Source organism: Solanum lycopersicum, chromosome 8 (genome assembly GCF_036512215.1).
Source record: "Solanum lycopersicum chromosome 8, SLM_r2.1".
Taxonomy (NCBI): Eukaryota; Viridiplantae; Streptophyta; class Magnoliopsida; order Solanales; family Solanaceae; genus Solanum; species Solanum lycopersicum.
In genome coordinates, this window is record NC_090807.1 from 29,204,525 (window position 1) to 29,216,958 (window position 12,434).

Here is a 12,434-nt window from a genome sequence, read left to right on the forward strand (position 1 = left end):
GGGTCGTTGCTTAGTTATTGCACAAGTGGACTTAAAAAGGGTCATGATTGACGGTCTAGCATTGGTTATGTTGAAATGTACTCTTATCCATGCTAGTTACTATTATGACTTAATGATAGAGCTACTTGACTAGGTATTCAATTATATGATATGCAAGTTGAGTTGACTAGACTTGATGTTGCTGGTCTTATGATGTATATGCCTATGACTTAATGAATATGTCTTATTGATTAGTATAGTCTTGTTGAATGTGCATAAAGGTTTTCAAAGTGAATTGCATACTTAATGAAATGTCCCCTTTTAGCATGATTTAATATTATTTGTGCACATGGTATGATACTTAGTACAAGTGGTGTACTAATCCCATTTCTTCCTTTTCCTCAACATTTTAGGTTCCTGTCGTTGAAGGATTTTTAGAGACGACTTGAAGAAGATTTGGTTCTCTTAATCATCCAAGCAGGGTAGGTCCTCACTTTCCGAGGGTGATGCCACTATCTATCTAATGGAGTTGTTTTGAGTTTAAGACTGATATGTTTCTTTCTTTTCCATTTAGTATGAAACATTGTATAGCCCATGTGAGGCATTGTCGCTTTGATGTATGGGCTAGGCTCAAGTTGTTATACTCTTATTATATGGTTATGAGATGAGACTACTATTTGAGACTATGTTACATTCTATATATCTAGATGCAATAAAAGTAGAAGACTACGTAATATTCCTATACGAAGGGTCTATGTATACTCGATATAATTACACTGTGTATGTAGAGATCTATGTAAACCTCAATAAAGAAGCAGTAAAAAGTTTAAATATCTATTAAATTTGACCTATGAATGTAATGATGTAAGCTAAAGAGGCTAGTCTTAGTTGTCAAAGAGGACGATGATACCGGTTACATCTATGGGGGTATTCTCGGATGTGAAAGATAAATTTTAGAGAAAACTGATGTGCCCTGCAATTTGTCAAAGATATTATCTGTCCTAGATCGATATTTATTTTGAATCGTGACACTATTCAATTTTTGGTAATCTATGCACATCCTTATACTACCATCCTTCTTCTCAACAACCAAGATAGGAGTACCCCACGGGGAATCACTAGGACGGATGAAACATTTATCAAAAAGACCATGGATTTGAGCTTTAAGCTTTCTCAATTCCAAAAAAGACATGCAATAAAGAGATATAGAGATGGGGCGAGTGACCGGCTCCAAGTCAATGTAGAAATCTATATCACTACCAGGCAAATTGGTAGGAAACACTTCCTTGAATTAAACCACTATAGGAATAGACTCAATAGAGGGAGACTCAACATCAACATCCTGAATATGTGTCAAAGATGACAAACACCCCTACCCCGCCAGTTTTCTAGTCCGAACGAAAGATATGACTTTAGGTGGCTTAGTCTTGTACACCCCTTCCCACTCTAACTTTTCCCTATCTGGGATCTCTAGAGTCACACACTTAGCATTACCATTAAACACAAAATTATAAGGGACAACCAAGTCATGTATAAGATCATATCAAAGCCAGTCATATCAAGAATAACAAAATCAGACCTAGTCTTAAAACCCATAAACACGATAGAACAAACACGTGAGACATGGGTAACTATGACCGACTCTCCAACTAGGGTAGAAATGGATGGGGGCATCAAGCACATCATAAACCTCATCAAATCACAAGGCAAACTGAACTGACACATATGAATTAGTAGAAATCGTAGAAAAAAAAACAATGGTCATCCGGTAAAAGACGATAATAGTACATATGATCGCTGCATCAGATGCCTCAACCTCGATCTTGCTTAGAAAGGTATAATAGCCATGTCATATTTTACGAGCAACCTTCTTTCCTGGTTGCACTGTTCCTCACTGATTTTCTCCTAGCCAACCATGTGGAGGTCTTCTGTCATCACTATCACTGCCCGTTGGTACTACTATAACTGCCCGTTGGTACCACTGCTTTGATCTGCTGCTACACGGGGGCACACATGCCGAATGGTGATAATATGTCCTCATATGTCCAGGTTCTCCATAATTGTAACAATTTTAGTCAAAAGACGGTCTGCTTCCAGACGCATGTGCGACTCCCTTACTATATTGAATAGGATTTGGATGTGGAATTACCTATTAACCCCCTGTACAAACAGGCATGGCTGACAGAATTATCCTGGTTGTAATTGTCGTCCTACCTGAACCTCTAAAGTAGGAACCATGAAAGTTACATGTGTTCTTGGGCTTCTTAGAGAAAGCCTTGACCTACTCATCATTTCGAAATCCTTCCACTTTCCTTACATAGTTTGTCACCTCATTAAAACTTTTACCTGCAGAGGTCATGTGAACAGACAATACTTGTAACTCGAGGTACAATACCTTGACAAATAGACGAATCCTATCCTCCTTTTAGTCACAAACTGCATAGCATATCTAGATAAGGCATGGAAATTAGACTCATAAGCATCTATAGTCATACCAATCTTCTCCATGTCCATGAACTTATCCTTCTTGTGATCCCTCAAAGTCCGAGGCACATACTTCTCCAAAATCAAAGCATGGAATTGAATCAAAGTGGGTGGGGGCAGGACTGGAAATTTGCATTGCACATATGCTCACGATTTCTACTTCATGTTGGTGTAGAATACCTAACTTGTGAAGACTTTCATAGCAATCAAGAATGAACTCATAGGCATTATCACTCTCAGAATCATGGAACATAGACGGCTTCAGCTTCAGCAACTTGGTTAGTATCTCAGGCTCAGTACCATTCATTACAAGAACCAATAGGGAACAGTAATAGCAATTGGGTGGTTGACTGAAGGTTGAAGAACTTGTGCTATGGAAAGGACTACATAATCAACCAGTCCCCTCAGAGAAGTCATGATTCGTTGAGTTATCACTAGGTCTAAAGGAGAAAGACATGTAGTATCAGCTTGTGCGTCCTTCTCTAGTTCAACATCCTTCTCGTCTTCGATCTCCACATTCTCTTCCATTCTTCTTGGGGTGAATATAGACCTCTTTCCTTCCCTAAGAACATTCTTAACTAAGGATCCACCCCTGGCGGCTGCTACCCTTACTTAGACTCTGCTCCTTCCTCTTCCTCTACCCCTGCCTCGACCATGACCTCTTGACGCAGGCTCCTCTACTGGCTCATTAATAGGAGTTACGGTCCTGATGTAGTTGTATCGCGTGTTAACCATCAGTGGATAGAAGAGTAAAGGAGATTAGATACCAATTTGGATCACCATATACCAATTGGAATCAACTCATGGCACGAAAGGAGAAGAATACACAAAGATTTCCAAAAGTTTTTTAGCTCTCAAAGAAAACTACAATTGTCACCATACAGTTCTTCAAGACTCTACTGGACTCATTTTGGTACAATGAGATCAACGAACCTAGGTCTCAGATACCGACCTTGCTAGGATCCAAACTGTCGTGACTAATAGAAACACTAACCCTCCGGTGGGAGAATAACTACCACAACCCAACTAAGAAACTTAAAGAAACTAAACCATTTAAAGATATGGAAACATATTTAAATGACAAATTAAATAATGAGTTGCCATAAAATCTAAAGGTTTAACAAAACAACTAAGCATAAAATTTCACTAAAACAAAAACACCTTTTAGTGGCAATAAATATACACATTAACAAAGAGTGTTAAAACCTTTTAACGGCATTACTTACTTGTCATTGGATCCATTGAAGCTAAAGGTTGTAGGAACATATACAAAGAGTGGGAATTGTCGCTAAAAGTACATATTTAGTGGCCATTAAGTTATTGCCTTTAATTGATAGCCACTAAATATCATTATTGATATAGTGTTTGCGGAAATTTATGCCTTAGACATGAAAATATTGTACAAAAACTCAACGAATCAACAAGTCTAAGAAAAAGAGGTGCGAACCCAAGAACTAAGCATAAGTAAAAGTCTGAAAATATATTTTGAATCTGGAAAGAATGGAAGAAACTAATGATAGATCTATGGAAGCCTGAAAGAGCTAACTCACCCTCGAATGAGATATCGGTCAATGATCTCCTAGCTGAGGTCTGTCAATAGTCGTCTGAATATGCCCTATACTTAACAAAGAAAGAGCTAGTGTAGCATTAGTACATGAAATAACGGTGTACTGGTAGAATCATGCGGCTACTCTGGTAAGAGAAATATAAGAAAGTAATTACAACACAGTAAATATACATATATAGGATGCATAATTCAATTATCATTTTAGGACCAATATACAAATCCCCAGTATCAATGACAGTTATAAATGTATAGTCACAATTGGTCTTCTCATGGAACCCACACCATTCTATTATTGTGTTGGAATGTGACATCTGATCCAATATAACGTAACATCCTATCAAATATGTATCGAAACGTGACACCCGATTCAGTTAGCACGGCCACAGTCTATAATGAATAGTGGATATAGTCACATAGTTAACTGATAGGTTCTTGGAATGTAATTATTAATACTTAATCATTTCATTAGATTTGATTCATGTTTCCCTATTAACATACGTGCATGCAAATAATGGAGCAATTAACACGGATATATAACACAATAGGAAGTCGAATCATCACCTACCTCGAAACAAAGCCTAAACACTCCTAAAACACTTGAGTCTTTCTTTTTCGGAGCTTTTCAACTTGTTAATGGTTTATAACAATTAATAATGGAACGATCAATAAATAAGGCCTAATTTCACCGTATTATAACAAATACCTATCCAACGCAAAACCCATGATCCTAAGGATCAACTAGGGCTTTACCTACCATTAACTTCAAGACAAACCCTTCTCATAACATTAATTAACAAGGATTCTAAGTTTTTGTAATTGAAATGCGAACTACGAGGGTAATTAAATTATTCTTGGTGAGAGAATTTGTGAAAATTTGATGAGAAACTTCCATAGGTTATTGCTTAGCTCTTAAGAACGGGTTGTGCAGAAAATAACATTTTGGGGGGTCTCACTATTTAAGTCGTGACTGGTCCACACAAAACGCTCTTTCCCGCAACAACAAGCCCTATCTCACTGCAATGGGCCCGTCTTTGCTGAATTAACCTACCCCAACGGCTTGCACAGAGACAGAAACTCAGAATTTGAGTTCCAAGCTCCCATTTTGCAACATTCAAGCTTGACATTCTAAAGTTACCCTTTCATTCCAAGATCAGTTTCGAAAGTTCTACTCATCTGAATTCGATTCCATAAAGATGTGCAGTCTCCTTTACGTCTTGGTTATCCAGTCACGTGATCAAACTCATAAATAAATCATCTATCCGTTACAGGATTTCCAGTAACCTCCCCTGAATCAAATTTTTTCTAAGTCTGGCCTAGGCGGGAAATTTCTAAGTTACTACTCAAAAGTTTTCTAGCCTAAATTTCTTCTTCATTGGCTTTTTCATAACGACGGGAATAGTTCATTACAATGGTGGATGTAATGCATTATTTTAGTATGACAATATATGAAAAACTTGAATATGTATAGTGAATGATTATCATATCTAGACAGTTAATGTTATATGTAAATTCCTAAAGGATTTATAATAGTTTAAAGCGATTCCATTAAATAGTATCCAAATGGTTGTGAGATTGCTTAACATAAAGATTGGTTTTGATCTAATTAAAATTGTTAGAAAGTATCATGTCATAGTGTAATTGGTGCACTTGTATATTTTGCTATTATTATTATTGTTGTTGTTGTAGTTGTTGTGTTGATGTTATTGTTGTGTTGATGTTGTTGTTATTGTTATTGTTGTTTTTGTTGTTGTTGTTGATATTATTATATTATTCATGGTTTGATGATTTTATCAATGTGCGAAACATAACATCACTATTATCGATAGAGATATCAATGTGAATTAAATATTGATTTATAAATTTATTTATTCTAACCAATTAGAGGACATGTATGGTTAGGTTTCATTTGATACCTATATATTGCTAGAAATCATTCGATTAATACCAAGTTTGATCTCAAGAGAGATGTTTTGTGTGAAAAAAATTTCATATCATATTATCATTCAACATAATAAATTTTATCATCATGAAAGTATTTATTACTTGGATATTGCTACAAACAAGAACATGAGCAATTTGTTATGCCAATGAGGTCACAAACTAAGCGATTGTCAAAAATGTATTTGGATGAACTCAACATATCCATGTCACGACCCAAATCCGGGCCGCGACTGCCACCCACACTTACCTTCCTATGTGAGCGAACCAACCCATCTAAACCTTAACATTTCAATATAATATCAACATAAAGTAATGCGGAAGACTTAAACTCATTAATAAAATCAATAACTATTATTATTTCAACATCTATTATTCCCCAAAATCTGGAAGTCATCATCACAAGAACATCTATAATCAAATTACTAAACTAAGAGTATTCTAAGAAGCTAAAAATACATAAGAAGCTAGTCCATGCCGGAAGTTCAAGGCATCAAGACTTGAAGAAGAAGATCCAGTCCAAGCTAGAAGCATTAGCTCACCCTGAATTTCCGATGTAGTAAGACTGGCTTGAGTTACTGTTGAGTCGAAGATGACGGCACGTTTGCTGCACTCCACAAATAAACAAGAAGAAACAATAAAAGTAGGGGTCAGTATAAACACGGGTAATGAGTAGATATCATCGGCCAACTCAAAATAGAAAACAATATATATCAGATAATATCATAAAATCAACTAATATCCTTAGCATGCAGCATTTACAGTTACCATAACCCTTGGTTACAACACCAAGCACATCAATGAGAACTCACGCCTCCTCATCATACTCATTTGGGAATTAGGTTCATTAGATTTGAATATGTTATCATCTTTCAATACTCATTATCTTTATTCCCCTCATGTCGGTACGTGACACTCCACTCCTCAATATACTATCCTGGTGTCGGAACGTGACACTCCGATCCTCATTCTATCCTGGTACCGGAACGTGGCACCCGATCCATATTCTATCTTGGTGTCGGAACGTGACACTCCGATCCTCATATACTATCCTGGTACCGGAACGTGGCACCCGATCCATATTCTATCCTGGTGTCGGAACGTGACACCCGATCCATATTCTATCCTGGTACCGGAACGTGGCACCCGATCCATATTCTATCCTGGTGTCGGAACGTGACACCCGATCCATATTCTATCCTGGTGTCGGAACGTGACACCCGATCCATATTCTATCCTGGTACCGGAACGTGGCACCCGATCCCCTAATCTCACCACTTTCGTTCATCAAGCCTTCTTTTATACCAAGGCATCATCATTAACAAAGTAGATTAGGGTTTCTTTTCAAGATTTAGGATTCAATAGCTTCATCATGCTTATTTATTCACAATTACATAATCACATCATTCATGAAAGCATACAATTAAGCATATAGAAGGTTTACAATACAACTAACACATATCATTCGCTATTAAGAGTTTACTACGAATAGCATGAAAACCATAAACTACCTCCACCGAAGAATTGAAATCAAGCAAGTTAATCCTCAAAGCTTGGTGCTTTCCTCTTCTCTTGATCGTTTCTCTCTCTCCCTTCTTGTTCTTTCTGTTTTCTTATTCAAACCCTCTTTCTTTTACCCAAATTAGTATATAATTAAGAATAAAAGATGGCAATAATACCCCACTAATTAACTTAAGGTTACCTCTTTTAACCCCCAAGTAATTAGACTTATTAACCTTAACCCTCTAACTTTATAAATAAAGTAGGAATAGTCCAAAACGTCCCTTTAAAGCTTAACCAGAAATCCGACTCCAACTGGGATTACGCAAGCTGTGACGGGCCGTCGCGCCTGCGACGGTCCGTCCTGCTGTCCGTCGCATAGTTCAGAAACTTGATTTTGGGCTAATGGCCTGTGATGGTCCGTCCTGCCACTCCGTTACGAAGTTCAGAGAGTCGATTTTCAGTACCCAATTTCAGATTTTCTAAGTGTTTGGAAACGAGACCCTGCGACGGTCTGTCGTGCCCATGACAGTCCGTCGTTGGGTTCATCGCCTCAGCCTGTTTTTCCAGAAATAAAATCTGCTGCTCAAAACGACTAAACAGGTCGTTACAATAGATACCAATTTACCCATCGTTCGTCCCCGAACGATCACAAGAAGGAAAACAAGGGCGAAAAGGAGTACCTGAATCTGTAAACAGATGTGGGTATTTTTCTCGCATATCCGCCTCCTTCTCCCAAGTGGCTTCTTCAACGGGTCGATTCTTCCATTGCACCTTGATGGATGCAATCTCTCTTGACCTCAACTTGCGAACTTCTCTATCGAAAATAGCAACAGGCTCCTCCTCATAAGACAAGTTCTCATCAAGCAAAACTGAATCCCAGCGGATAATGTAGTTTCCATCCCCATGGTATCTTTTCAACATCGACACATGGAATACCGGATGTACTCCGGACAGCCCTGGAGGCAAGGCTAACTCATAAGCCACCTCCCCTACTCGCTTAAGTACTTCAAATGGTCCAATGTACCTTTGACTTAGTTTACCCCTTTTACCAAACCGCATCACCCCTTTCATTGGTGAAACTTTCAACAAGACTTGTTCACCCTCCATGAACTCTATGTCTCTAACCTTTCGATCTGCATATTCTTTTTGTCTACTTTGCGCCGCTAGAAGATTTTCTTGAATAGACTTCACTTTTTCCATCGAATCCCTCAAGAGATCAGTACCCCATGGTCTAACCTCGAACGCATCAAACCAACCAATTCGGAGACCTACATCTCCTACCATACAATGCTTCAAATGGAGCCATATCAATGCTTGAGTGATAGCTATTATTGTATGAAAACTCCGCTAAGGGTAGGAAGCTATCCCAATAACCACCAAACTCTATCATACATGCACGAAGCATATCCTCCAACACTTGAATCGTTCGCTCAGACTGACCATCGGTCTGAGGATGGAACGCAGTACTAAGGTCCAACCTAGTACCCAATTCCGCATGCAATGTTTTCCAAAACTTAGAAGTAAACTGCGTACCTCTATCTGATATGATGGATAGTGGAACCCCATGCAATCGCACCACTTCCGAGATGTAAAGTTTGGCTAACTTCTCTGCATTGCAAGTCACCTTAACAGGAATAAAATGAGCAGACTTAGTTAACCTATCAACAATTACCCAAATAGAATCAAACTTTCCCAATGTCTTGGGAAGACCAACCACAAAGTCCATTGCAATTCTCTCCCACTTCCATTCAGGAATGGGCATTCTCTGAAGTGTTCCTCCGGGCCTCTGGTGTTCATACTTTACTTGTTGACAGTTTGGACACTTGGCAATAAAGTCAACAACATCACGCTTCATTCTACTCCACCAAAAGTGTTGCTTTAGGTCACGATACATCTTGGTTGCACCCGGATGTATAGAATACCTTGAACTATGAGCCTCTGTCAGAATAGTGTTGATCAAACCATCGACGCGGGATACACATACCCTTCCCTTGATCCTCAAAACACCTTCCTCATCAATTTGTGCTTCCTTAGCCTCTCCTCGCAATACCTTAACTTGAATTTTGCGCAGTTTCTCATCATCAGACTGTCTTTCCTTAATCTTGTCAAGAAAGGAAGATCTTGCCTCCACAGAAGCCAACAACCCTCCCTTCTCATTTACTTCTAATCTCATCAAGTCATTAGCTAGAGTTTGAACCTCTCTAGCCAGGGGCGTCTAGAAGTTTGCAAGTGAGCTAGACTTCCCATGCTTCCCGCCTTTCTACTTAAAGCATCCGCTACAACATTCGCCTTCCCCGGATGATACAAAATAGTGATGTCGTAGTCCTTCAGTAGTTCCATCCATCTCCTCTGTCTCAAGTTCAAATCCTTCTGAGTAAAGACATACTGAAGGCTACGATGATCCGTGTAGACCTCACACTTAACCCCATATAAATAGTGTCTCCATTGTTTTAATGCAAACACTACCGCAGCCAATTCCAAATCATGAGTTGGATAGTTACGTTCATGCACCTTTAATTGCCTTGAAGCATAAGCAATCACATTCTTCTTTTGCATTAGCACTGCACCCTAACCCGAATAGGATGCATCACAATAAACAATGAAGTTCTTACCCTCTACTGGCAAGGTAAGGATAGGTGCGGTAGTCAACAAGGTCTTGAGCTTCTGAAAGCTTTCCTCACATTCGTCCGACCATACAAATGGAACGTTCTGCTTAGTCAAGTTCGTCAATGGGGAAGCAATGGAAGAGAATCCCTTGACGAATCGACGGTAATAGCTCGCTAACCCAACAAAGCTCCTTATTTCTGACACATTAGTAGGTCTTACCCAATTCTTCACTGTCTCAATCTTAGAAGGATCCACCATCACTCCATCCTTAGAAATTACATGCCCCAAGAAGGACACTGCATCTAGCAAAAACTCACACTTAGAGAACTTGGCATAAAGCTTTTTCTCCCTCAACATTTCCAATACCATTCTCAAATGCTCTTTATGTTCCTTCTTGCTCTTTGAGTATACCAATATATCATCAATAAATACGATCACGAAGAGGTCCAAATATGGCTTAAAAATCCCATTCATCAAGCTCATGAACGCAGCAGGGGCATTCATAAGACCAAAAGACATCACTACAAATTCATAATGCCCATACCTCGTTCGAAAAGCAGTCTTTGGCACATCCGTTGCCCGTATTTTCAATTGATGATAACCGGATCTCAAGTCAATCTTAGAGAAGACACAAGCACCTTGTAACTGATCGAACAAGTCATCAATGCGGGGAAGAGGATACTTGTTCTTTATGGTTACCTTGTTTAGTTGTCTGTACTCTATACACATTCGAAAACTCCCATCCTTCTTCTTCACAAACAAAACCGGAGCACCCCAAGGAGATGCACTTGGTCTAATAAAGTCTTTGTTTAACAACTCTTGAAGTTGGGCTTTTAACTCTCTTAACTCTGCGGGAGCCATTCTATAAGGGGGTATCGAAATGGGGCGAGTACCCGGTTCAAGATCGATACAGAAGTCAATATCCCTATCTGGTGGCATACCCGGAAGATCTGCAGGGAACACATCCAAAAACTCACGGACTACCGAAACTGACTCAATCGAAGGTACTTGGGTAGTGTCATCCTTGAGATGTGCCAAGAAAGCTAAACACCCTTTACTAACCATTTTCTTAGCACGAAGAAAGGATATGATACGCACCGGATCGGAAGTGTAGTCACCCTCCCACACTAACGGATCTGCCCCAGGCTTGGCTAACGTCACCGTTTTAGCATTACAATCCAAGATCGCAAATTGCGAAGAAAGCCAAGTCATACCCAGAATTACATCAAAATCAACCATTTCTAAGATAACCAAATCTACATAAGTGTTGCTCCCCACAAAGTTCACCAAACAAGACCTATACACCTTTTCAACTACCACAGACTCACCCACCGGAGTAGAAACACGAATAGGCATATCAAGTAATTCACAATGTAAAGTTAGACCATTAGCAAATGAGGAAGATACATAAGAAAATGTGGATCCAGGATCAAACAATACAAAATCCATGCGATCACAAACCAGAAGATTACCTGTGATGACAGCATCAGATGCCTCCGCTTCAGACCGCCCAGGGAAAGCGTAACAATGGGCCCTATCGTTTGTCTGTCCATTGCCCCTACCATGTTGTGATGTAGTGGCTCCAGTTTGCCCATCACCTCGGCCGTTTTGGTGACCACCATTTCCTCGACCACCACGTCCTCCAGAATAACGGCCTCTGCCATGACCACCTCTACCTGTAACATTTGAAGGTCTGTAACTCTGTTTTGGACAATATCTCTTAATATGTCCAATCTCCCCACATCCATAGCACTCTCTGGGTTCATGCATAGGTCTTTCAGAGAAGTGTTGACCGGTCGGAGGTGGACCCCCAACTACAGTCTGTAGTGACGACTGAATGGCTCGAACTGCGTAACCTCCAGAACCTTGTCCTTTAGAGTAAGAACCATTAAACTCACCTCCCTTTCAAAACCTTTTTGATGTCGATGTCGAGGTGAATTCATCGGTCTTCACTCCTTCCACCTCTATCACGAAGTCTACCACTTCTTGGAAGGATTTTGCTGTAGCCGCTACCTGTAAAGCCGAAATCCGCAACTCTGATCTCAACCCCTTCACAAACCGGCGAATCCTCTCTTGTGGACTGAAACAAAGTTGCGTGGCATATCTGGATAGTGCACAGAACTTAGCCTCATATGCATTGACCGACATCCTGCCTTGCTCTAGGCTCAAGAACTCATCCCTTTTCCTATCCCTCAATGTTCGGGGGATATACTTCTCCATAAACAAGCTAGAGAATGAGGCCCAAGTCATAGGTGGTGCCTCTGTTGGTTGACACTCAATATGTGACCGCCACCACATTTTGGCATTCCCTTGAAACTGATAACTCACGAACTCAACACCAAACCGTTCTACTATA